Source organism: Onychomys torridus, chromosome X (genome assembly GCF_903995425.1).
Source record: "Onychomys torridus chromosome X, mOncTor1.1, whole genome shotgun sequence".
Lineage (NCBI taxonomy): Eukaryota > Metazoa > Chordata > Mammalia > Rodentia > Cricetidae > Onychomys > Onychomys torridus.
Window position 1 is genome coordinate 21,114,004 of NC_050466.1, and position 27,807 is coordinate 21,141,810.

At 39.5% G+C, this 27,807-nt stretch overlaps 1 pseudogene; it reads left to right on the forward strand.

The window, feature by feature from the left end:
- The first annotated feature begins 3,176 nt into the window (after positions 1–3,176).
- On the forward strand, positions 3,177–20,828 carry LOC118574037 (annotated as a pseudogene).
- The last annotated feature ends 6,979 nt before the right edge of the window (positions 20,829–27,807 follow it).

The window sequence follows — 27,807 nt, forward strand, 5'->3', positions numbered from 1 at the left end:
TCTATGCTCATGTATTTTAGGCAGGGGAGACAATATGTTTTTTGGATTGCCCACTTTCTGCTTACAGTGCACTTGGCAGGGCAGGGAGTCCTGTGTCAAACTGTTAACTTGCAAATTAGAGAAAAGCTGCAATTGCAAAACTTTTGCTCATTCTTTGTGTTGCTCAGTGTGCAAGGAAAGTAATTTTGTTTATGACAACATCTTGATGGACCTTTTTTATTATACATGAAAAGGTTGGATTCTAGGGCAAGATATGAAATGAGAGGTTTGATGGGAAAAGGAAAAATTGACCTTTCACATATAAGAATTTTGTGCCAGAGGAACTTTACAGGTGAAATAAGGAGAAACTGTGCCCCTGTAGTGTGACACTATGGTCAGAGACCAACCACAGCTCTGGGGTGCAGAAATATGAGATGGTAGGAGGAGAATAATGAGAGTTGATAAGAGAATGCAAATCTGACCACAATTCCTCACCCTAAGGAATAGCTTTACCTTTCCAGAGATTTTCCAGATAATGTACATTTTCAGGGAAAATATAATCAGAAACTGGAAGCATTGAGAAAGACACTCATGGAGCACATACTTATCATCTGTGTCCCTTTCAAGAATACTAGAATGTCTATGTAAATATATCCCCAGCTACTGAAAGACAAAATTACCTCTCAGGCTGTGTCTCTTCTTTGAAATTAGTCCAGACCACATTCAGCTCCCCCACCTTTTTTTTTTTCATTTTTCTTTGTTAAGAAATTTTCTACTCACTCTACATACTGCCCACAGATCCCACCTACTCCCACCCCCAGACCTCCCTCCCAAGCCACCCAACATCCCCACATCCCCCAAATCAAGGTTTCCCATGGGGAGTCAGTAGAGCCCCAGCACACTGAACCTAGGCAGGTCCAAGCCCCTTCCCACTGCACCAAGGCTGCACAAGGCGTCACACCACAGGCACCAGGCTCCCCAAAGCCTGCCCATGCACCAAGGATGGATCCTGATCCCCCTGCCTGGGTGACCCCAAACAGTTTGAGCCAAACAACCACCTTCTGTATCTAGAGGGCATAGTCCAGTCCCATGGGGACTCCACAACCACTAGTCTACAGTTCATATGCTTCCACAAGTGTGGCCAGTCATCTCTGAACATCTTCCCATCATAATCTCAATGTCCCCTGCCTGCAGAATCCCTCCTCTTTCTCATCCATTGGATTACTGGAGCTCAGCCTGGTGCCTGGCCATGGATCTCTGCATCTGCCTCCATCAGTCACTGGACAAAGGCTTTATGATGACAGTTAGGTTATTTGCTAGACTGATCACCAGAGAAGACTGGTCCAGGCACCCTCTGACCACTGCCAGCAGTCCAAGGTGGGTCAACCTTGTGGATTCCTGAGAGCCTCCCCAGTACCCTGCCTCTTCCTATTCCCATGATGTCCTCATCTATCATGGTATCTCCCTCCCTGCCCTCCCACTCTTTCCCTGTTACAGCTTGAGCCTCCCATTTCCCTATGTTCTCATCCCCTACTCCTCGCCCTCTGCCCCCACCACACCCAGTCTGCTCATGTATACCTCATCCACTTCTCCTTTGCTGAGTCATCTGTGTGTCCTTCTTAGGGTTTTACCCTGTTAGCTAGCCTCTCTGGATCTGTGGTTTGCAGTCTGGCCATCCCTTCCCTCACATCTAGTATCCCTTATGAGTGTGTATATACCATGTTTGTCTTTCTGAGTCTGGGTTACCTTACTCAAGATGTTATTTTCTAGTTGCATCCATTTGCCTGCAAATTTCATGATATTGTTGTTTTTCACTGCTGAGTAGGACTCCATTGTGTATATGTGCCATATTTTATTTATGCATTCTTCAGTTGAGGGGCATCTAGGTTGTTTCCAGGCTCTGGCTATTACAAATACTGCTGTTATGAACATAGTTGAGCAAGTGTCCTTGTGGTATGATTGAGCATTCCTTGGGTATATGTCTAAGAGTGGTATTGAGGAAGACTTATTCCCAATTTTCTGAGAAACCACCATACTGATTTCTGGAGTGGCTGTACAAGTTTGCATTCTCACCAAGTAGAGGCAGCTCCCCCATCTTAAACTCAGTCCTGACATTGCCTGTTTTCTACTCCCTACTTAGCTCAGTGCCTTGGTTTCTGCAAATGTTGTCACTTTACCTCCACATCTTGAAAGCAGATCTTTGCTATTAACTTCCTGCTTAATAATTATACTTCTAGGGGCTGGGGAGCTGGGAATCAGTAAACAATTGCCAGCACAAGCACAAGGGCCCAAGTTCAGCTCTCCAGCACCCGTGCAAAAAGCTGCGCTCAGTGGTGTGTACCTATAACCACAGTGCTGAGGAGGAGGAGGCAGAAGAATCTCTGGAGCTCATTGGCTGGTTATTCTAGTCAAATTGATGAGCTCCAAGTTCACTGTATGCACACATGCACATAGCCATATGAACACACACAGCACACACACAGAGAAAGAGAGACAGACAGAGACATAGACAGAGAAACAAAGATGGAGAGTGAGACAGACAAACTTTTGGGAAGCAGCATATATTTCATCTATTCTGGACTTGTTATAACACTAGGTCATACCTATTCTACCTCATAATTCCTGTAAAGCAATGAAGATTAGAAAATTCTCTCTTTTTCAAGAGTTTCAGTTGCTCCATCTGTTTCGAATATGGAATGTATTCTTTTGCTGAACTATCCTGTGTGATATCTTTAGCTTTAAGTCAAAGCATGTTACTTCATCTTTGGTTTTGTATCATACTTAAATTAACCATGTTTGCCCCAGAACCTGAGAAATAATTTAATGATAAGAAAGGTATATGGTGTAATTAATGCTGTGCACAAAATAAGTATCTATATGCTGGTGATGAAATGCTTGCAGGTACTCTGCTGATGTAAGATGTTTATGTTAATTATGCTATATACACATTACAGAATATTGCTTCTGCCCATTGTGTGTCTTTAATACATTTTGATCCTCCAGATCTCTTCAGAACTGGGCTTTATCTTCTGGGAGACCAGTTTTTATGGACCGCATCAATTGGTTCTCTTTCTCACTGGCTTTTGATTTGTTTTATAACTGGGAGGAGTTGGCAGGGAGTTGGAAGGTAGGCATACACTGAGGCATTTAATCTAGATCTTCTTCTTGATGTAATTTTGAATTGACTTTGTTCCGTTATGGAAGGGCACAGTTCCTACCAGGTACCTCTCCCCTAACGACATTAACGTTTCCTGATTTCTCTACTTTATCACTCCTTGCTGATGTCCTTTAATCTTTTTACATTATAAATAACTCAAATTATTTTTTTTTCTTTTTGTGTGTGTCATCTGTTTTCTGAGGTGAAACTCATAATTCTGTATGAAACAATGTACCTAACTATAAAGATGTGTGTGCATCTTTAAAAAAATATTCTCTGGAAGGGAAATGAGTGTATTGTTTTCTTAGGCATTGGTATTCAATTATCATGGACTGAATAACTCTGGCCTTTTTACTCCTCACTATCCATAAACTGCTCAGAACTTTGTGTTGATATATATATATATTCTATTGTACAGCACTACAATGCTGCTATAGGGCTTATATGAGTTAATGGTCACTTCTCTGGTTTGCTAGTCTTGTGGGGCTGAGGAAGCCACTTCCAATATTTTTTTCCTTGTGAGAACCAGACAAATAATGTTCTTCCACTGTCACTCAGAATGCTTGCACTATCATTCATAAATAAACATTCTGTTTTCTACAATTTTTAAAAGTTATTTTTTAATGTTAGCACATAATTAAAAGATTTTACTATGGCATTTTCATACAGTGTTCTTTTAAAAATATTTCTTTTAATAAATTTTATATTTATATGTTAGTGTCCTATGTATGTATGTATGTATGTATGTATGATGTATGTATGTATGTATGTATGTATGTATGTATGTATGTATGTATGTATGCATACCATGTGCATGCCTGGTGCTCATGGAAACTGGAAGAAGGAATCAGAACCCCTAGAACTGGAATTATATGCAATTGTGTAGTATATGATGTAAGTGGCAGATACCAAACTGGGATCCTCTGCAAGAGTAGTAAGTGCTGTTAACTACTGCACTCTCTCTAGCCCTCCATACATTGTTCTTATTGGTCTATGTAACCATTTACTTTGTCAACTTGACACAATTACTTAGGAAGAGATTCACAAGGAGGCATTGTTTACATTTGTTTGGCCTGTAAGCATGTCTATGGGGGCAGTATAGAAGGAAGGTCCAGTCCAATGTGGGTGGCACCATTCCCTAAGGAGGTGATCCTGAGCTATGTAAGAGTGGAGCAGGTGAGCTAAGCACAAGCAAGAAGAAGAAATCAGCTTGTACATATCCATTTCTTTCTGCTCTTCACTGTGGATGTGCAAATTTCTGCCTCGACTTCATATTCTCTTTGTGGAGGTGCATCTTGATGGTGCTGCACCTCTTGTCTTGGCTGTCAAGATATACAAGATGGATTTTGAAACTTAACCACAGTAAAGATTTTATTTATATTTTCTAATACAACTGTAGATCCCTTTTTTTTTATTAATGATGCCCAATTCTCCTTACCCTTTATTGAACTGGTTTTGTGGCTGTTTAAATCTTACTAAGGCTACTTTAAATTCTTTTGGCTATAGAGAGCATTATAAGTGCGAAGGAATGGGACAAACATCTGTGTGCTTCCTGGAGTATGCTCATTTCCAACATCTCTCCAAATGTTCTAGGCTTCAGATCCTTTCCAGTTATAGTTTTCCCTATAAAGTTACTTTTAGAAACACTTAGGATGGGTTTAGTGAGATACTTCCAAAAACATAAAAAATGAGGGGATGTTACCTTCTGAAATAAACATCTGGGTCATGTAGATTTATATAACCATTTAAAGTTAAGTGATTCACAGATTAGTAGTAATGTGTATACTATATTAATATATCAGATAAAGAAATCTGTAAGAAGAGGGACATTAATCCAATGAGTATAAAAGATTTTCAGGAAATTACATGGTAGGGTAGCTGTGTCTATCCAAGCCTGTTGAGAAGAGGAGAGAACTTGGGCTAATGTCCTTCTGGTAATTTGACCTATTATTGAAAGTATCTCAATAAAGCCAATATATCAGGCTACAAATAATGCCTTTAAAAAACTTAGATCCTTTTGGTTTCCTTTGTGATAATTTCAAGCTTGTTATGTAAACCTTCTGAGTATTATGTGGCTTTCCATGCACTATAACTACAGGGAGAAAAATATCCTGTTCTTATAAACTATGAATAATCTTGTACTGGTGACAGTTAATTCTCAGGGTAAATTTAATAAAATGACTTTTTATTATGATTTGGCTTCCCACATGGTATGAATATTAGGAGAGAATTCTTTTATCATGCTGACTTGATTATACTAGTCCATGTGAGGCTTATATTTTGCTTTGTCAGTTAATGAACTGGCATTTTGGTGTCTGTCTCAGTCTGGGGAGCTTAATTAGTGTGTATGTATTGCTGAGATGTGGATTTGCTGTTGGTGAGCTGATAATATCTGGTTTCAGAGGTTGCAAGGCATAGGGCCAAACCCAGCACCATGGTAAGTTAGCCAAAGTAATGAGCACCTTCCTGTGAGGTCTTGTGGGAGCCAGCATGTGGTTTTTTTCCTCTAATGGTATGCTATGTAGCTGAGACTAAGTGTGTATTTATTTTATTAAATCATAGGGCTTCTTCTAACAGTCAATTAGCCATGCTTCCTCTATATTGGATACCTAACATGTGTTCAGGCACTATCATGAGCCCATGGTAAAATGTGTTTACATTAATTTTTTTTCCATTTTAAAAATTCTGTACTAGAAAATTAGCAAATTGCCAGGACTGTTAAAATTCTCATTTTCTTTCCTGGTTTGTATTACTGCTTATCTCAAAAGCAAGCACTATCCTGAATTATACATTTAACATTTCATTAAAGTTTTCAGAGCTTTATCATTCATGTAGATGGTCCCAAATGATGTTTTGCCTATTTATTTTGTGAACTTTATAAAATCTGTGTCATGCTATTGTCTTAGTCACTTTTCTATTGCTGTGATATACTATATCCTGCCCAAAGCAATTATAGGAGAAAAATGTTTATTTGAGGCCCACAGTTTCAGAATTGTGCATATTGTTGCTTTTATGTATAGTTAAATAATTTTCATTGTGAATAATATTTCTTTTTGAACCAGCCAATAGCTCAGGCTTATGACTAACTAGCTCTTACATTTAAATTAACCCATTTCTACTAATCTATGTATTGCCACATGGCTTGTGGCTTTACCTGTCCTCTAGCAGCTTACTGCCCTGGAAGCTGGCTTGCATCTGACTCTACCCTCCCCCCCCCAGCATTTTCAGTTTGGCTTTCCTGCATAGACTTGTTCTGCCTTGCTATACGCTGATCAGCTTTTTAATTAACCAATGAGAGTAGTACCTACTCATAGCATACAGAAGAATTATACCACAGCAACACACCACCCAGTTTTGCTCACTATGAGAGAATAGAAGCATGGCAATCCAGCCTGTAAAGACATTTGTAGCTAGACTTTTTCTGGTCCTGCCTGGCACATGGTTAGGACAAATCTCTCTCACCTGCCAGTCCTGAAGCCACTGAGACCCAACCAAGTAAACACACAGAGACTTATATTGCTTATAAACTGTATGGCCATAGCAGGTTTCTTGCTATCTGTTCTTATATTTTTTCTCCTTTTTAAATTTTTTATATTTGTGTTTTAATTTTACACATCAGCCATGGGTTCCCCTGTCCTCCCCCTCCAGCCCCTGCCCCCATAATCCCCCAGCCCCTTCCCTCCATTCCCATCTCCTCCAGGGCCAAGACTCCCATGGGGATTCATTCAAACATGGTCTATTTACTACAGGTAGGTCTAGTCCCCTCCTTCCAGGCTGAGCAAAGTGTCCCTGTGTAAGCCCAAGGTTCCAAACAGCCAGCTCATGCACTAAGGACAGGTCCTGGTCCCACAGACTGGATGCCTCCCAAACAGTTCAAGCTATTCAATTGTCTCACTTATCCAGAGGACCTGCTCCAGGTGGGGGCTCCACAGCCTTTGGTTCATAATTCATGTGCTTCCATTCATTTGGCTATTTGTCCCTATGCTTTTCCAATCTTGGTCTCAACAATTCACATTCTTACAGTCCCTCCTCTTTCTTGACAATTGGACTCCTGGAGCTCCACCTGGAGCCCGGCCTAGGATCTCTGCATCCATGTCCATCAGTTATTGGATGAGAGTTCAAGCATGACCATTAGGGTGTTTGGCCACCTGATCACCAGACTAGGTCAGATTGGGCTTTCTCTCGACCATTGCCAGCAGTTTACAGAGGATGTATCATTGTGGATTTCTGGGGACCTCTCCAGCACTCTGCCTATTCCTGTTCTTATATCTTAAACTAACCCATTTCTATTAATCTATAAGTTTCCACGTGGCTTGTGGCTTACCAGTATCTTAACATCTGCTTCTCATCATGGCTGCTGGCAGTGTCTCTCTGCCTCAGCCTTCCACTTCCCAGAATGCTCCTCTTTCCTTGTCCTGCCTATACTTCCTGCCTGGCTACTGGCCAATCAGTGTTTTATTTATTAACCAATCAGAGCAACATATTTAACATACAGAACATCCCACAGCACTTCCCCTTTTCTTTTTTTCAAAAAGGAAGGTTTTAACTGTCACATAGTAAAATTACATGTAACAAAACAATTATCAAGCAAGAATTACAGTTATAATATCTAGTCAATTTATAATGTCTAGTCTATTTGTATTTGGCAATAAAAGAAGATACTCTATCTATCCTATATTTATGAGTCTAAGGTTTCATATATAACTTATCTTTTATCATAACTAAGGAAAATTGTAACTATCTAGTCTTCAACTACATCAAAGACCTCAGAAGGATATACTACTACCGAGAAAAGGGGAAAAGGATGCATGCAACTTTAAGGAGTCTTGCAAGAGTAGACAGAGACAGCTGGCAGCCTAGACAGTTATCCAAAGTTCCTTTGTAAAGTTGAGGCATCTGTCTTCAGCCCATAGGTCTAGAGTCTCTCAGTCACTTTTCTGTGTCTTGTAGAATGTCTGGAAGTTTCCTCAATGAAGCAGTAACCTAAAGGACCATTTTGCCAAGCAAAGTTCAGTGGTCACCTTCCTATGGGTTCTGCATGTCCAGTCAATACATTTTTTTCAAGCAGTCCAGGCAAGAACAGTTCCTTGCCCAAATGGCTATTTTTGCCAAGGTAAAGATAAACTCCATATAGAGTGTCTTCTATGCCCATCCTCCTCTCTGAAGTAAATCTGGTGCTTCTAGGAGCAGACATATCTCACTGTCCAGAAAGTCTAAAATTTTTAAAACATTTTAAATGCCATATTCTTTAGGTCTTTGAAGTATTTGAAGATTACCTATCTATCTGAAATATATCTATGTATGCCTAGAAAACTTAACTAACATGGCTACAAGTATGATTATCATAGATGAGTAATTATTAATCTATTTTTAATTATCCATTACTATCTAAATGAGTTACATAAACATAATTCCTGAAAAGAGTAGAAATATATATACAGTATAACAAAATTAAGTTTAAACCTGTATCAATAAAATAAAATCCATAACAATGGAAAACATTTCTAAACAAGTTGTTACTCTTTAAAAGTAGGTTCATTAATCTGCCTTTTCATGCTATCATATCTAAACTATCCCCTTTTCTTCTTTAGAGATTGCATTTATAATCAACCTGTTTTACATAAAAATATTGGTTTTTCTCTGTCCCACACCAGAGGGCTCTTCTGATTTGGGAAACAAGAATTTCTTAACCTTTTCTTTTAGTAATATGTGCCTGGGTTTAGAGAATGAGTGAGCCAATTCTATCTCCAATGCCAGCTTGGTATATTTGGGAATTTGGGCATAGCGTCTCTTACTACTTCCTGCTGGAGGGGGGCGCTGTATCTTATGGGGACATAAAGAAAATTTTAGGATTATGGAGTAGTCCATGACAGAATATTGTCTGAGTCAGTTGCCTTGAAACAGTTCTGGATGTTGGATCATCTGTGCCATGGTGTCATCAGAGACCTTTCGGGGCGGGGCTTGGATGGTCAAACCTGATGTATCTTAATCTGGAACAAATCGATAGCCTCTGGCTTTCCGTGGAAACAAAAGCAGAGGCTCCTTTCCAAAGCAACAAATCCTTAGATCCAAATTTTGAAGTCAAGGTATCTTTAAAATATACATATTGGCTTAACTCAACAGCTTTTATGATCAAATGTTTTTCTGCAATTATAAATCCCAAAGACAACACAGTCCAGATTCTCTGTGTAATATCCATCTTTACGTGGCTTATTTTTATATTAATTTTGCTGTCTCTTTAAACACTTTATTTTTTAAAACTATGTGTTTCTATATATAACTGTATTTATTCCTTTTTCTCTTTCTTCCAAGCCTACGTGCATTTTTACACACATTATAAAGCATTCTTGTTCCATCCGAATCTGTCTTATTGCGAATCTATTGCTTTAAACTGCAGCATTTGTAAGACAGAAACAGCCTCTGTGGCTGGTGGCTTGTGGCTCTGTCCACCTCAGCTTCCCAATATGCCGGTGGTACATTTACTGCCAGATCTGGGAGGCATCAACTCTTTGAAAAAGTGTGTCTATGCTTTTATCAAAGCAGCGAGTAGCCCAGAAACATCTTTTTTCTTTTCTTTTTCTTTTACTAGCAAAAACTATATCCAACACACAGCATAGTGTGCAGCTTGGAGACACCTCTGTGTAAGTCAAGCATGCATGCCATGAACCTGCCATAGAAAGCTCAAACCTGCAGGCTGCTGCTAACTTGAGAGAGCCAACTAGCAAGCTGTTTTTAGCTCTCTTATAGAATCTTTTTTCTCAGGTGTTAGGTGGAAATTCATGCCAATCTGTTGGGCACCATTTGTAGCTAGAGTTTTTCTGGTCCTGCCTGGCACATAGTCAGGAAAAATCTCTCCCACCTGCCAGTCCTGGAGCCACTCAGACCCAACCAAGTAAACACACAGAGACTTACATTACTTACAAACTGTATGGCCACAGCAGGCTTCTTGCTATCTGTTCTTATATCTTAAACTAACTCATTTCTATTAATCTATAAGTAGCCACATGGTTTGTGGCTTACTGGTATCTTAACATCTGCTTCTCATCATGGTGGCTGGCAGCATCTCTCTGCCTCAGCCTTCCACTTCCCAGAATGCTCCTCTTTCCTTGTCCTGCCTATACTTCCTGCCTGGCTACTGGTGATAAGTGTTTTATTTATTAACCAATCAGAGCAATATATTTAGCATACAGAACATCCCACAGCAGACATTTACTTGTCAGATCATAGCTTTAATTTTTGAGTTTTCTTTTTTAGTAGAGTTTTCTTAACTTTTTTAAAATTATATTTGTGTTTTAATTTTACATATCTGCCATGGGTTCCCCTGTCCTCCCCCTCCCGCACCTACCCCCACTTTCTCCCCAGCCCCTCCCCTCTATTCCCATCTCCTCCAGGGCCAAGACTCCCCTGGGGATTCATTTAAACCTGGTGGATTCAGTACAGGCAGGTCCAGTCCCCTCCTTCCAGGCTGAGCAAAGTGTCCCTGTGTAAGCCCAAGGTTCCAAACAGCCAGCTCATGCACTAAGGACAGGTCCAGGTCCCACAGCCTGGATGCCTCCCAAACAGTCTAAGCCACTAAACTGTCTCACTTATCCAGAGGGCCTGATCCAGCTGGGGGCTCCACAGCCTTTGGTTCACAATTCATGTGCTTCCTTTCATCTGGTCTTTGGTCCCCATGCTTTTTCCAATCCTGGGCTCAAAAATTCATGCTCCCATAGTCCCTCCTCTTTCTCGACAACTGGACACATGGAGCTCCACCTGGGGCCTGGCTGAGGACCTCTGCATCCACTTCTATCAGTCACTGGATGAGAGTTCCAGCCCGACTGTCAGGGTGTTTGGCCATTTGATAACAAGACTAGGTCAGACCAGGCTTTCTCTCGAACACTGCCAGCAGTCTACAGAGGATGCATCACTGTGGACCTCAGGGGACCTCTCCAGCACTGTGCCCACTCCTGTTCTCATGTGGTCCTCATCCATCATGGTTTACCATTCCTTGTTCTCCCTTTCTGTTCCTGATCCAGATGAGATCTCCTGCTACCCCAAGCCTCCCTTCCCTCAAACCTTGCCCTTCATTTCTCCCACTCTCGTCCAGGTTGTTCATGTAGATCTCATCCATTTCTCTGTCCTTGGGTGATCCCTGGGTCTTTCCTAGGGTCCTGTTTTCTAGGTAGCCTCCCTGGAGTTGTGTAGCAGTCTAGTCATCTTTGTTTTACATCTAGTATCCTCCTATGGTGAGTACATGCCATGTTTGTCCTTGTGAGTCTGGGTTACCTCACTCAGAATGAATTTTTCTAGATCCATCCATTTGCCTGCAACTTCATGATGTCATTGTTTTTCTCCGCTGAGTAGTACTCCATTGTGTATATGTACCATATTTTCTTTATCCATTCTTCAGTTGAAGGGCATCTAGGTTGTTTCCAGGTTTTGGCTGTTACAAAAAATGCTGATATGATAGCTGAGCAAATGCCCTTGTGGTATGTTTGAGCATTTCTTGGGTATATGCCAAAGAGAGCTACAGCTGGGTTTTGGGGGAGATAGATTCCCAATTTTTTAAGGAAGCGCCATATTGATTTCCAAAGTGGCTGTACAAGCTTGCATTCCAACCAGCAGTGGAGGAGAGTTCCCCTTGCTCCACATCCTCTCCAGCATAAGCTGTCTTCTGTGTTTTTGATCTCAGCCATTCTGACACGTGTAAGGTGGTATCTCAGAGTTGTTTTGATTTGCATTTCTTGGATAATTAAGGATGTTGAGCAATTCCTTAAATATCTTTCAGTTATTTGAACTTCCTCTGTTGAGAATTCTCTGTTTAGTTCTATAGCCCATTTCTTAATTGGACTATAGGGCATTTGGATGTCTAATTTCTTGAGTTCTTTATACATTCTGGATATCAGCCCTCTGTCAGATGTGGGGTTGTTGAAGACCTTTTCCCATTCTGTAGGCTGTTGTTTTGTCTTGTTGACTGTGTCCTTTGCTCTACAAAAGCTTCTCAGTTTCAACAGGTCCCATTGATTGACTGTTTCTCTCAGTGTCTGTGCTACTGGTGTTATATTTAGAAAGTGATCTCTGGTGCCAATACATTCAAGAGTACTTCGTACTTTCTCTTCTATCAGGTTCAGAGTAACTGGATTTATGTTGAGGTCTTTGATCCACTTGGACTGAACTTTTGTGCATGGTGACAGATATGAATCTATTTGCAGCCTTCTACACATTGACATCCAGTTATGCCAGCACCATTTGTTGAAGATGCTTTCTTCATGGTACAATTTTGGCTTCTTTGTCAAAAATTATATGTTCATAAGTGTGCAGGTTAATGTCAGGGTCTTCAATTCAATTCCATTGGTCCACATGTTGGTTTTTAATGCCAGTACCAAGCTGTTTTTTATTATAGTAGCTCTATAGTAGAGCTTGAGGTAGGGGATTGTGATGCCTCCAGAGGTTGTTTTATTCTACAGGATTCTTTTGGCTATCCTGGGTTTTTTGTTTTTCCATATGAAGTTGAGTATTAGTCTTTCCAGATCTGTGAAGAATTGTGTTGGTAATTTGATGGGGATTTTATTGAATCTGTAGATTGCTTTTGGTAAGATCGCCATTTTTACTCTATTAATCCTGCCTATCCATGGGCATGGGAGATCTTTCCATTTAATGACATCTTCTTCAATTTCTTTTTTCAGGGACTTAAAGCTCTTGTCACATAGGTCCTTCACATGCTTAGGTAGAGTAACCCCAAGGTATTTTGTATCATTTGTGGCTATTGTAAAGGGTGATGTATCTCTGATTTCCTTCTCAGCCTGTTTGTCTATTGTATATAGGAGGGCTACTGATTTTTTTGAGTTGATCTTGCATCCTGCTATGTTGCTAAAGGTTTTTATTAGCTGTATCAGTTCCTTGGTTGAATTTTTGGGGTTACTCATGTATACTATCATGTCATCTGCAAATAGGGAAAGCTTGACTTCATTCTTTCCAATTTGTATCCCCTTAATCTCCTTATGTTGTCTTATAGTTCTGACTAGAACTTCAAGTACTATACTGAATAAGTGTGGGGAGAGGGGACAGCCTTGCCTTATTCCTGATTTTAGTGGTATTGCTTTGAGTTTCTCTCCATTTAATTTGATGTTGGCTATCGGCTTGCTGTAGATCGCCTTTATTATGTTTAGGGATGTTCCCTGTATTCCTGATCATTCCAAGACCTTTCTCATGAACAGGTGTTGGATTTTATCAAATCCCTTTTCTGCATCTAGTGAGATGATCATGTGGTTTTTTCCTTTGAGTTTGTTTATATGGTGTATTACATTGATGGACTTTCGTATGTTGAACCACCCTTGTATCCCTGGGAGGAAGCCTACTTGATCATGGTGGATAATTGTTTTGATGTATTCTTGGAGTCTGTTTGCCAGTATTTTATTGAGTACTTTTGCATCAATGCTCATGAGGGAGATCAGTCTGTAGTTCTCTTTCTTTGTTGCATCTTTGTGTGGTTTAGGAATCAGGGTAATTGTAGCATCATAGAAGGAGTTTGGTAATATGCTTTCTGTTTCTGTTGTGTGGAATGATTTAAAGAGTATTGGTATTAAGTCTTCTTTGAAGATCTGGTAGAATTCTGCAGTGAAACCATCTGGTCCAGGGCTTTTTTTGGTTGGGAGACTTTTAATGACTGATTTTATTTCCTTAGGTGTTATTGGACTATTTAAATTGTTTATCTGGTCTTGATTTAACTTAGGTATGTGGTACCTATCCAGAAAATTATCCATTTCTTTTAGATTTTCCAGTTTTGTGGAGTAGAGGTTTTTGAAGTAGGACCTGATGATTCTCTGGATTTCCTCATTGTCTGTTGTTATGTCCCCCTTTTCATTTCTGATTTTGTTAATTTGGATGCTCTCTCTCTCTGTCTTTTGGTTAGTTTGGATTAGGGCTTGTCTATCTTGTTGATCTTCTCAAAAAACCAACTCTTTGTTTCATTAATCCTTTGTATTGTTCTCTTTATTTCTATTTTATTGATTTCAGCTCTCAATTTGATAATTTCTTGGCATCTGTTCTTCCTGGGAGAATTTGCTTCTTCCTGTTCAAGGGCTTTCAGGTGTGCTGTCAAGTCACTAGAGTGAGATTTCTCCAGCGTCTTTATGTGGGCATTTAGTGCTATGAATTTCCCTCTTAGCCCTGCTTTCAAAGTATCGCATAAGTTTGGGTATGTGGTATATTCATTTTCTTTGATCTGTAGGAAGTCTTTAATTTCTTTCTTATTTCTTCCTTAACCCATTGGTGATTCAGTTGAGCATTATTCAGTTTCCATGTGATTGTAGGATTTTTGTAGGTTTTTTTTTTTGAAATCTAACTATAAACCATGGTGGTCTGATAGAACTCAGGAGGTTATTCCAATTGTTTTGTATCTGTTGAGATTTGCTTTGTGGCCAAGTATGTGGTTGATTTTAGAGAAGGTTCCATGGGGTGCTGAGAAGAAGATATATTCTTTTTTGTTCTGGTGGAATGTTCTGTAGATATCGATTAAGTCCATTTGAGCCATAACATCAGTTAAGACCATTATGTCTGTGTGAAGTTTCAGTTTGGCCGATGTGTCCAGAGGTGAAAGTGTGATGTTGAAATCTCTCACTCTTAATGTGTGAGGTTTTATATGAGATGTAAACTTTAGTAATGTTTCTTTTACATGTGTGGGTGCCCTTGTGTTTGGGGCATAAGTGTGCAGAATTGAGACTTCATCTTAGTGGATCTTTCCTGCGATGTGTATGTATCCTTCATTATCTCTTTTGATTGATTTTAGTTTGAAGTCTATTTTGCTGGATATTATGATGGCTACACTAGCTTGCTTCTTAAGACCATTTGATTGGAAAGTCTTTTCCCAGCCTTTTAGTCTTAGGAGGTGTCTGTCTTTGAATTTGAGGTGTGTTTCTTATATGTAGCAGAAAGATGGGTCCTGTTTTCATATCCATTCTGTTAGTCTGTGTCTTTTTATAGGTGAATTAATTCCATTGATATTAAGGGATATTAATGACTAATGATTGTTCGTTCCTGTTGTTATTTTTATTTTTTTGGTGGTAGTGTGTGTGTACTTCTCTTCTTTGGGGTTTACTGCTGTGGTGTTATCTATTGCCTGTGTTTTCATGTGTGTATCTGCCTTCCTTAGGTTGGTATTTTCCTTCTAGTGCTTTCTGTAGGGCTGGGTTTGTGGATAAGTATTGTTTATATCTGGTTTTGTCTTGGAAGGTCTTGTTCACTCCATCTATGATGATTGAAAGTTTTGCTAGGTGTGTTAGTCTAGGCTGGCATCCATGATCTCTTAGTGTCTGCATTATATCTGTCCAGGTCCTTCTGGCTTTCAAAGTCTCCATTGAGAAATCGGGTGTTATTGTGATGGGTTTGCCTTTATAAGTCACTTGGCCTTTTCCCTTTCCTGCCCTTAAGATTCTTACCTTATTCTGTATGTTTAGTTGTTTAATTATTATGTGGCGAGGGAACTTTTTTTTGGCATCTAGTCTGTTTGGTGTTCTATAGGCTTCTTGTATCTTCATAGGCATTTCATTCTTTAAGTTGGGCAAGTTTTCTACTATGATCTTGTTAAATATATTTTCTGTGCCTTTGAGTTGGTATTCTTCTCCTTCCTCTATCCCTATTATTAGTAGGTTTATTCTTTTCATGGTGTCCCAAATTTCTTGGACATTTTGGGTCATGACTTTGTTGGTTTTAATGTTTTCTTTGACTGGTGAATCTACTTCTTCTAACGTATCTTCAACACCAGAGATCCTCTTTTCCATCTCTTGCATTCTGTTGGTTATACTTTCGTCTGTAGTTCCTGTTTGTTTACTCAGATTTTCTATTTCCAGCATTCCCTCTCTTTGTGTCTGCTTTATTGTCTCCATTTCAGTTTTGAAATCTTGAACTGTTTCCCTCACTTATTTAATTACTTTCTCTTGGCTTTCAAGGGACTTACTGATTTCTTTCAAGTTTTTGTTTGACTTTTCCTAGATTTCTTTAAGGGAATTTTTCATTTCCTCTTTTACGATCTCTAATATCTTCTTCAAGTCATTTTTTTGGTAGATATCTTCTGTTTCTTCTGTTTTGGGATGTTCAGGTCTTGCTGATACAGTTTCTGATGGAGCCATATTTGTTTTTATGTTGTTGACTGTATTTTTGCATTGACATCTACCCATTTCTTTCTCCATTTGATGTAAGTGGTGTCTGTGTCTGAGGGAGCCTCTCTTGGTCTGATTGATACTCTTGATCCAGTGGGAGCTCTTGGTCTAGTCAGCTGATGGACTTTTTGTCTCAGGGAATAGCTGTTAGTCCAACCGGCACTAGTGGGCTCCATCTCAGGGAGTAGCTGCAATCTTAGCATGTGGTAGATGGTGGCACTCTGTCCTGTCTGCAGGAGGTCTGCCTGCCAACTGGCCTCTTAGTCCAGTTGAGTGCTGGCAGGTTCTGTCTCAGGGAACAGTTGCAGTCTCTGAGGGTGTGTGGCATTTGGGGGAGGTTTGGCTTGGGTTACAGGGTCTGATGGGATGGTGGTAGTCTGACCTGTGTACAGGAGGTGTGCTTGCCAAGTGTCCTGAGACTGGAAGTATAATGGGTGGGCATGTTGGGGCACAGGGTTGTGCCCCTGGACCCAAAGCTTAGGGGCTGGGATATTTGGGAATGAGGATAAAGACTCACCTCTTAGTTCATTCAGGTGGTGGCAGGCTCTGTCTCAGGGAACAGCTGCAGTCTCCTCAATAACTTCTTTTTTCTATTAAACTGAAACTTACTATATACTGATCAGCCTTTCTCCTGGGACTCTCTATGACCTGATTTACTTTAAAACCCCTTTTCACTAAATTATTAAAGTATTTTCTTAGGGACATTTATATTTTAGGATCAAAATGTTTTAAGACTATTCTTTGAATAGTTTTTTTTTTCACAGCAAAATTGGCAAGAGGTATTTTTAACAAGGTTCTGTTGGAAACAATGTGGAAATGTCTTTAAGGAACTGCAATATTCAGACTTCAGTAGGAACAATAATTGACTCATTTAAAGATCAGTCATTTCTCAATTGCTCCAGAAAGTAGCAAATAATTACAGAAAGTTTAGTTTTGTTATATTATTTCTCTGTTAATTGACCACACACATTAATGCTAGGTTAGAACTAATGGATGTAATTAGAGAGAAACTTCTCAAATCATCCTAAAGAGAAAGTTGAAAAAAAAATCAAGGTCTCAAATGACACCAATTCTGTTTTCTACCAGGGCAAGCTGTTTGTAAGCAGTTGTTAATGGGCAAGAATCAAGAATTTTGGAAGCTTTAAAAATATCTCCTAAAAGAGAGAAGACCCATACACTGGGTTGCACACATTTTTTATCCCAGCACTTCGGAAGCAGAGGTAATGTGGATTTCTGAGTTCCAGGCCAGCCTAGTCTACAAAGTGAGTTCCAGGACTAGTGGGGCTACTCAAAGAAACCCTGTCTCAAAGAGAGAAGACCCAGTCTGAAAGTTTCATTATAGGATACAAGAGAAAACAGTGCCAAAGCAATATGATTACAGTTAAAAGTTAAATGTATATACTTTCTAAGTATAGTCTAAATACTTCTTCTTATACCCACAGAGATATATAGCTCTTATCAGTCACTGAAGAAGCTTTTATTTCTTTTCTTCAGCAAATGGAGACTGTCAGAGAAAACCACAACTGGACATAATGCAGAGATTAATAGACCTTGAGGAGTCAAGTCCAAATAGATACATCTATATCACAGCACCTGCCTCTATAGATCAGGAAATAGGGCTGAAGAAGTGATGGAAATATTGTAAGAGCCAGAATACCAGGAAGTTTGCTGTGACACAATCTCTCCTAGAAATGTGTACACAAACAAGACTGAAAGAATGGCAGTATCTATAGATATGCAAAGGTGAAAGAGGAAATTGAACAGGATCCTACGCCAAGGCAAAGAATTACAGGTAACTTATGACTGCTGGGGGAGGGAGAATTAGCTTCTCTCAGAGATGAGCCTCTTTATTGACTATTCAATACAGAGTCGTCAGCCATGAAATCATATACACACAAAAATCAAAATTGGACTCATCAGGTTGTATTTATATATTTGTGCATGCATCAAAGTAAAAGAGGTTATTGATTTCAGAATAGACAATGAAATGAGAGGGGTACCTGGGATAGGATGGAGGAAGAAAGAAAAGGGGGAAATGTTATAATTCTATTTTACTAAAAATGTATTTTAAAAGTTAAGAATGTCATCAGAGAACCCCTGAGGCATAGAGCATAAAATTTCCTGCATTGTTATAACCCATCTGTATGGTGTGAATAGGAATGGCACCCATAGACTCATGTGTTTGAATACTTGGCCCATATGAAGTGACATTATTTGGAGGTGTGGCCTTGTTGGAGGAAGTGTGTCACATGGGAGGTAGGCTTTGAGGTCTTATATACTCAACTATGGCCAATGTGGCATACAGTCTCCTTCTGGAACCTGTGTGCAGATTGAGATGTAGAACTCTTAGCTCCTTCTTCAGTACCATGTCTGCTACCATGTTTCCCACCATGACAATAATGGACTAAATCTCTGAAACTTTAAGCCAGCCCCAATGAAATATTTTCCTTTATAGGAGTTGCCATGGTCATGGTGTCTCTTCACAGGAATAAAACCCTAGCAAAGAAACCATCTGTCTGATGTTTCCACAAATTTATTTATCAAAATGGTTTGATTTATTATTATCTTTTGTTCTGTAACTGAAAAAAAATGAAACCATTTCTACATTAAAATATGTTATTTGTACAGTCTGAATCAGTTCTTGTGCTACTGTCATTCATATTAAACTAAAAAATAATCTATTATTCCCTTAAAAAGTGAAAAGTTTGAGAATTCTCTGTTTAGTTCTTTAGCCCTTTTCTTAATTGGACTGTTGGGCATTTTTGATGTCTAATTTCTTGAGTTCTTTATATATTCTGGATATCAGCCCTCTGTCAGATGTGGGGTTGGTGAAGACATTTTCCCATTCTGTAGCCTGTCACTTTGTCTTGTTGACTATGTCCTTAGCTCTACAAAAGCTTCTCAGTTTCAACAGGTCCCATTGATTGATTGTTTCTCTCAGTGTCTGTGCTACTGGTGTTATATTTAGAAAGTGATCTCCTATGCTAATGTGTTCAAGACTACTTCCTACTTTCTCTTCTATCAGGTTCAGAGTAACTGGATTTATGTTGAGATCTTTGATCTACTTGGACTTAAGTTTTGTGCACAGTGACATATATGAATCTATTTGCAGCCTTCTACACATTGACATCCAGTTATGCCAGCACCATTTGTTGAAGATGCTTTTTTTCCCCACTGTACAGTTTTGGCTTCTTTGTCAAAAATTATATGTTCATAGGTGTGCAGGTTAATGTCAGGGTCTTCAATTCTATTCCATTGGTCTACATGTTGGTTTTTATGCCAGTACCAAGCTGTTTTTATTACAGTAGCTCTATAGTAGAGCTTGAGGTTGGGGATTGTGATGCCTCCAGAGGTTGTTTTATTGTACAGGATTCTTTTGGCTATCCTGGGTTTTTTGTTTTTCCATATGAAGTTGAGTATTAGTCTTTCCAGATCTGTGAAGAATTGTGTTAATATTTTGATGGGGATTGCGTTGAATCTATAGATTGCTTTTGGAGTCCAATTGGCAAGAAAGAGAAGGGATTGTATTAGCGAGAATTGTTGAGACCAAGACTGGAAAAAGCACAAGGACAAATAGCCAAACTAATGGAAACACATAAATTATGAACCAAAAGATGTGGAGCCCCCTGCTGGAGCAGGTCCTCTGGATAAGTGAGACAATTGAATAGCTTCAACTGTTTGGGAGACACCCAGGCAGTGGGACCGGGACCTGTCCTTAGTGCTTGAGCTCGGTGTTTGGAACCTGGGGCTTTTGTGGGGACACTTTGCTCAGCCTGGAAGGAGGGGTCTGGACTTGACTGTACTGAATCTACCAGGTTTAGCTGAATCCCCAGGGGAGTCTTGGCCCTGGATGAGATGGGAATGGGGGAGAGGGGCTGGGGGGAATATGGGGATGGGGACAGGAGGGGAGAGGACAGGGAAACCCATGTCTGATATGTAAATTAAAACACAAATATCCATATAAAAATAAAATTTGAAACGAAACACAGTGAAAGGTATTATGTGGTGCTACCAAATTCCTATCAGTTGTAAACATTGATATGTATTCATGACACTTCTATAAACCACTTTACATACTACTACTGCTCTTTGCTGTTAGCTTTAAAGTACAGTCAGGAATTAAAATCACTTTGGCATATTCAAGTCAGTTCGATTTTTGTGACCAAGCACTATTGAATTGGAGTCTCCATTGCTAAATTTCATCTATCTCTTGAAAAGGTTACTTCAGGGAATTTGGGTGCCCCACTAAGCTTGGAAAGTGCTAAACTTGCCTTTCTGCAGTGACAACCTCCCTAAGAGGACATGCCTTTCACATAGCATCTCCTTCACTCCTCCCCAGAAGAAAAGAGAAAACACAAGAAAAAGCACCTGTGTAGAACACCCATTCCTACTTTCTGGATTTGGGATGCCCAGGATACTATAAAATCATCACTGTCTTTAGTCATGCACAAACTGTAGGCTTGTGTCTTAGCTGCTCCACTGTACTCTGTCAGCCCATGGGCTGTAAAGCAAGTGTGACAGAAGGATCCTCCTTCTGGATGAAGCAGCACTGAAAACATCTGATTCAAGATGAGTCAAAATCATCCCAATAAACACATTTTTGGTGCACACACACACACACACACACACACACACACACACACACACTGATTATAAACTACCTATAAGGGTGTATGCCCATATTTCTAGAACTAGAGAAGTTGAGGCAGGAAAATGATCACAAGTTTAGGAATGCTTGGACTACATAGCAAGAACCGCAAGTAGATTAGCCCTATTTTAAGACCTTCTTTCAAAGATCCATGTAACCTAGTAGTTCTCAACCTTCCTAATGCTGAGACACTTTAATATAGATTCAATACCCATTTTATCATTTCTGTACAGATTTAATACCATGGTTGTTAATGTTGGCTACTTACTGGAATCACCTGGGAATTTATAAAGTACTGACCTCTCTGTTCTATATCCAGAGTCTTGGGAATTGTAGCTTGGGCATTTTTTATTTTTTTAAAGCTCCATAGATAAAGATTATGTGTAGACAAGTTTTCATACCTAACTGCTGGTTGGTGGGGCTAAAGCAGGGACAGTAAATCTATAATAAGATGATGTAGTTTATGACTTTCACATTAACTAAATGAAGCATAACTTACCTAAGTTATCTAAGGGGTGTTTGATTTTGAATATGCCTGGAGTTAGAAGTGAAAAAAATGGAATCTGGAGCATAACTTTCTCTGGAATGTCTTTCACCTCTGTTTAGATTCTTAATTAAATTTTCTTCGTATGTTAGGAAATATGGCTAAACCAGCTACATGCCTGCCTGCCTGCCTTCCTTCCTTCCTTCCTTCCTTCCTTCCTTCCTTCCTTCCTTCCTTCCTCCCTCCTTTCCTTTTCTTTCTACATTCCAATCACAGTTTCCCCTCCCTCATCTCCTTTCATTCCCTCCCCCCACCTCTCTGCTCCCTTCTCTACTTCTCCTAAATTTCTATTCAGAAAAGAGCAGGCCTCCCATGGATATCAACAAAACATGGCATGTCAAGTTGCAGTAATACTGAGTGCCTTCCCATGTATTAAGGCTGGACAAAGCAACCCAGTATGAGGAGTAGGGTCCCAAAATCCAGCAAAAGAATCCTCCCACTGTTAAGAACACAACAGGAAGACTAAGGTACACAACTGTAATATATATGTAGAGGGCCTAAGTCAGTCCCATGAAGGCTCCCTGGTTATTGGTTCAGTCTTTGTGAGCCTCTATGAGCCCAGATTAGTTTTGATTCTGTGGGTTTTCCTGTGCTGTCCTTGATCCCTCTGGCTTCTATAATCCTTCCTCCCCATCTTCCAAAGGATTTCCAAAGTTTGGCCTAATGTTGGCTGTGGATCTCTGTATCTGTTTCCACCTGCAGCTGGATGAAGCCTCTCTGATGACTATTGAACTAGGCACCAATCTATGAGTATAGAAGACTATTGTTAGACATCATTGCATTACATTTTTTCAGTCATGTTTGGTTCCATCCTAGGTCTCTGGGCCATCCAGGCTCTGGATCCTGATGCTCCAGGCAGTGTCGGGAGGTGGGTTTACTCTCATGGAATATATTCAGACTGGATCAGTCATTGGTTAGCTAATCCCACAACCTCTGTGCCCCAGCACACCCCGTAGATAGGATAGACTGTAGGTAGAAGTTTATATGGCTGGGCTGGTGTAACGATTCCTTCACTGGAAGTCTTGCCAGGTTATAGGAGATTGCCAGTTCAAGCTACATAACCATTATGGCTTAGGAGTCTTAGCTGGGGTCATCCTTACAGGTTCCTGGGTGCTTTCCTTGCACTAGGTTTCTACTTCACTCTGAAATGCCCCCTTTCCACAATCATCTCTTTTAGTACTCTTAGTGTATATTTGTCTTTCTGGATCTGGGTTACTTCACTCAGGATGAATGTTTCCTAGTTCCTTCTGTAACGAATTGTGTTGGGACTTTAATGGGGAGTGCATTTTAAGAAAATCAACAAGATAGACCAATCTTTGTCCAAACTAACTAAAAGGCAGAGAGAGAATATCCCAATTAACAAAATTAGAAACAAAAAAGGGGAGGTATAACAACAGACTCTGAAGAAATCCAGAGAATCTTTAGGTCATACTTCAAAAACCTGTACTCCAAAAAATTAGAAAATGTAAAAGAAATAGATAATATTCTTAGTATACTTCAAAAACTTGTACTCCAAAAAAAATGGAAAATATAAAAGAAATTGATAATATTCTTGGTAGATACCACTCACTCAAGTTAAATCAAGATTAGATAAATGATTTAAATAGATCCATAACTCCCAAAGAAATGGAAGCAATCATTAAAAGTCTCCCAAACAAAAATGCGCAGGGCCAGACAGTTTTATCACAGAATTCTGCCAGACCTTCAAAGAAGAGCTAATACTAATACTCCTCAATTTATTCCACAAAATAGAAACAAAAGGAATATTACCAAACTCATTTTATGAGGTTATATTCACCCTGATACCCAAACCACATAAATATTCAACAAAGAAAGAGAATTACAGACTAACATCTCTCATGCATATTGATGCAAAAATACTCAATAAAATACTGGCAAACTTTATCCAGGAACACATCAAAAAAATTATCCACCATGATCAAGTAGTCTTCATCCCAGAGATGCAGGGATGGTTCAAAACATGAAAATCTGTCAATGTAATCCACCATATAAACAAACTGAAAAAAAACCCCACATGATAATCTTATTAGATGCTGAAAATGCCTTCAACAAAATCCAACACCCCTTCATGATAAAAATCTTGGACAAGTCAGGGATACAAGGAACATATCTAAACATAATAAAAAAACAATATAAAGCAAAGCGATAACCAACATAAAATTAAATGGAGAGAAACTTAAAGCAATTCCACTAAAATCAGGAACAGTGTAAGGCTGTTCACTCTCTCCATATCTATTCAATATAGTACTTGAAGTTCTAGCTAAAACAATCAATAATAAGGGGATTCAAATCAGAAAGGAAAAGGTCATAGTATACATAAGTGACCCCAAAAATTCTACAGGGAACTCCTACAGCTGATAAACTCCTTCAGTAAGGTGGCTGAATACAAGATTAACTAAAATAAATAAACAACCTATAGTCCCCCTATATATAGACAATAAATGGGCAGAGAAAGAAACAGGGAAACATCATCCTTCACAATAGCCACAAATAATATGAAATATCTTGGTATAACTCCAATCAAGCAATGAAAAGACCTGTATGAAGAAAGAGATTGGAGAAAATATCAGAAAATTGCTCATGGATCAGTAAAAATGACCATCTTATGTAGGTGGAGTATTCCTGCCTGGCCCACAGTCAGGACAAATCTCTCTTACCTGCCAGTCCCACAATTGCTCAGACCCAACCAAGTAAGCACACAGAGACTTATATTGTTTACAAACTGTATGGCCATGGCAGGCATCTTGTTATCTGTTTCTTTTATCTTAAATTAACCCTTTTCTATTAATCTATAAGTTGCCACATGGCTCGTGGCTTACCAGTACTTTACATCTTTCTTGTCATGACATCGGCTGGTGGTGTCTCCCCACCCAGTCTTCCACTTCCCACAATTCTCCTCCTCCTTGTCCCGCCTACCCTATCCATCTTGCCTGGCTACTGGCCAATCAGTATTTTACTTATTTTATCCAATCAGATCAACACATTTGACATACAGAACATCCCACAGCACTTCCCCTTTTCTTTTTTTCAAAAAACAATATTTTAACTTTTATATAGTAAAATTTCAGATAACAAAACAATTATCAAGCAAGAATCACAGTTACAATATTAAAGAAGATATCCTATCTATCTTATATTTGTGAGTCTAAAGTGTTATATCTAATTTATCTTTTGGGACTGGCAGGTAAGAGAGATTTGTCCTGACTGTGGGCCAGGCAGGAAAACTCCACCTACAATCTTACCAAATGCATTCTACAGATTCAATGCATTTTTTATAATCCTTATATCTTCCAGTGTAGAGATTTTAAAAGAGCCTTATTTACTGCTATAATTTACACATTGGCCAAGGGCCATGGGAGTATACAGCAGGTGACAACTAGTGTTTAACAAGTCGACTCAACCAGTATAACTCTCTGATGGGGAGCCCCACCTGGCAAAGCCGTGAGGTCACTGACTGTGGGAACTGGTTGTTTTCTGTCTAACTTTCTCAGGTGCTACTGCTATGCCTGCCTAACAAGAACAGCTGTGGGGAGGTGCTCTCCACAGCCCTTTGGCAATGTGTTTTCCATCTTTGGGCATACTTATAGCTTGGGTAGTCAGGTTATGATTTCTGTTTAAGCTGTATAATTTTGATGTATAGAAATAATACTGGGATATTTTACATTACTCAGACTGCCATAGGATTCTCAGTCACAAAGACAACCTTTTATATAGACAGCTAACTTTAGACTTTAGAGCAGATTCAAAGCAGGCTGGTTGCCCCTAGAGACAAATACATGAGGTCATTTTTTTCCAGGTGTTGTTTTGCTTATTCAAGGTCAGAGCAACTTTAGACACTAATTGACTCTTTGCTTGTAGTCTCAGCCTCAGTTGATGCTACAGGCTTAAGGTTCAGCTAACTGTTTACTTACTGTCTGGGATCCCTCAGCAATTTTGAGCTACAGGCATGGGTCAATGTGACATTACTAGCCTAGGAGAAACTATGTGATTCATCTTGTGTTATGAGAATGGGTAGGTCCCTGAAAATATAACTTATAGTTGTTCAGAATTTGGCTGTGAGTGATCAACGGTGGTAGTATGGAGAGAGACAGCTGTGTAGAGCCATGTGAGAGCTGCTACAGAATGTGAGTGGTGTGTGTGTGTGTGCTGAGTGAGAGATGAAAAAGAAGCATGATAGAAGTGTGAGGAAGTCAGTGGGTGAAATAGTTAGTGAGTAAAGAGTGAGTGATCTAGAAGGAGTATGTGTATGTGAATGAGTATGAGAGAGAGAGGGGGGAGAGAGCTGTATGTAGGAGCTGCTGCTATGTAGAGGAGCTATGCATAGGAACTGTGTAAAGTGCTGTATGGTGAGAGAACTATGTAAATGAGGTGTTTAGCTGTGGCTGTGTGGAGATTTGTGACTGTATGGAGGCAAGGAAGATGAAGCTGTATAGAAAGATATGTAAAAGAGAAATGTTTGTAAAAGATAGGTGTGTAGCTATGTGAAAAGACGTATGTATGCAACAGTGTAGAGATATGTAGCAGTGTGGAGACAGAGTCAGAGATCATTTCTAAGATGAAGTAGAAGAGAAAGTTATCATCAGAAAGCATGTGTGTTTCCTTATTTCATCAGTCGTAGATATATTAAAATTTAGTCCTAAATATGCTCAGATAAAAAAGTTTCCTATAATCTTGCTACTCTGAGGCATTTTTTTTTTATTACCTGAGCTCGTCATGGGAGCTGCTTTCCCCTGGTCCACAATATACATCAGTTCTTAAGGGAAACTTTGGTTCTTCTACCTTGCTTCATACTTGTTATCTATTTTTCCTTCATTTTCTTTTACATACCAACCACAATTTCCCCTCCCTCCTCTCCTCCCATTCCCTTCCCCAATCTCTTTTCTACCCCCCTCCCATTCTCCCTCTCCATTCAGACATGTAAGGTCACCCTTGGGAATCCAAAAAACATGGCATATTAAATTGCAGCAGGACCAAGACCCCACCCCCACCCCCCTGCATCAAGGCTGAACAAGGCATCCCACCATAGGGAACAGGTTCCAAAGAGCCAGCTTATACATCAGGGACAGATCCTGGTCCTATTGGAGGAGCCCTACAAACAGACCAAGCTATACAACTGTCACCCAGATGAAGATAACTTAGGTTGGTCCCATGCCAGCTCCCAAGCTGACTTTCTGTGCAGAATCGGTGAGCTCCCCCAAGCTCAGGTCAGCTGTCTCTGTGGGTTTTCCTCTCATGAACTTGATGCCCCTTGCTCATATAATCAATCCACCCTCTCTTCACATACACCTATTTTTTAATAATTCAAATGTAATATTTTTTGTTGGATGGCTAACTGTCAGTTCCATATCATGCAATTTAAATTTTAACTTTAAGTTATCAGTTAATCTATTTTAAAAAATAATTCACAAACTAAAATAAACTCTTATTATCTATTATGACAGTGAATACTCAGATTCCAGATTATTTCTGGAGCCTGAATATGTTTCCTTTAGATTTTTTTCCTTCAAAATATTTAAGAAGAGTTATTTCACATTTTACTTTGTTAACTATGATCATAAAGCTACTCTTTATATACAAGACATTTACTTTAAGGGACACTAGCCCACTTGAGCATGTGGCTCTGGCAGTCCTTGTCCTTCTCCCCATTTCCCTCTGCTTGCTAAAATCCATTCCATTCCTAAAGTTAGTACTCAAGGTCTGTTGCCTTATTTGGCCAATCCCTCCTCCTCCAAGGTCCAGCTATCAAAGTATCGAAGTCTTGCAATCAAAAGCCCCTTTTGGCTCACCTAATTAACACGCTCAATTAAAATTAAACACCTCATTCTAATACAGTGTTTCCTCTTGTACTTTTATAAACTGCCATTTTCCTATGTGTCACATCTGTCTCCTCTCTATCCAAAGGCAAGTCCTTTGTCCTCTGGACAAATACTTCTGCCCTCTCTCCCTTGTTCCCTCCTCTCTCTATCATATGTCTGTTGTGGAATATTAGTTTAAGATGTGTTACATTCATTTGTGGTGTAGAATATTTGTTTAATGATGATGCAAAAATTGTTGCATTCTTTTATGTTGCATTGTTTAACTCTGTAAAGTTGTGTTACTTTGTCTGCCTAAAAAACATGATTGGTCTTGTAAAGAGCTGAATGGCCAATAAATAGGCAAGAGTCAGAAATAGATGGGACTGGCAGGCAGAGAGAATAAATAGGAGGAGAAATCTAGGGAAGAAAGAAGAGGGAGGAGCAAGAAAAAGAGAAGGGAGGAGGACACTGGGGGCTATCCACCCAATCACACAGCCAGCCACTGGATAAGAAGGAAAGAAAGA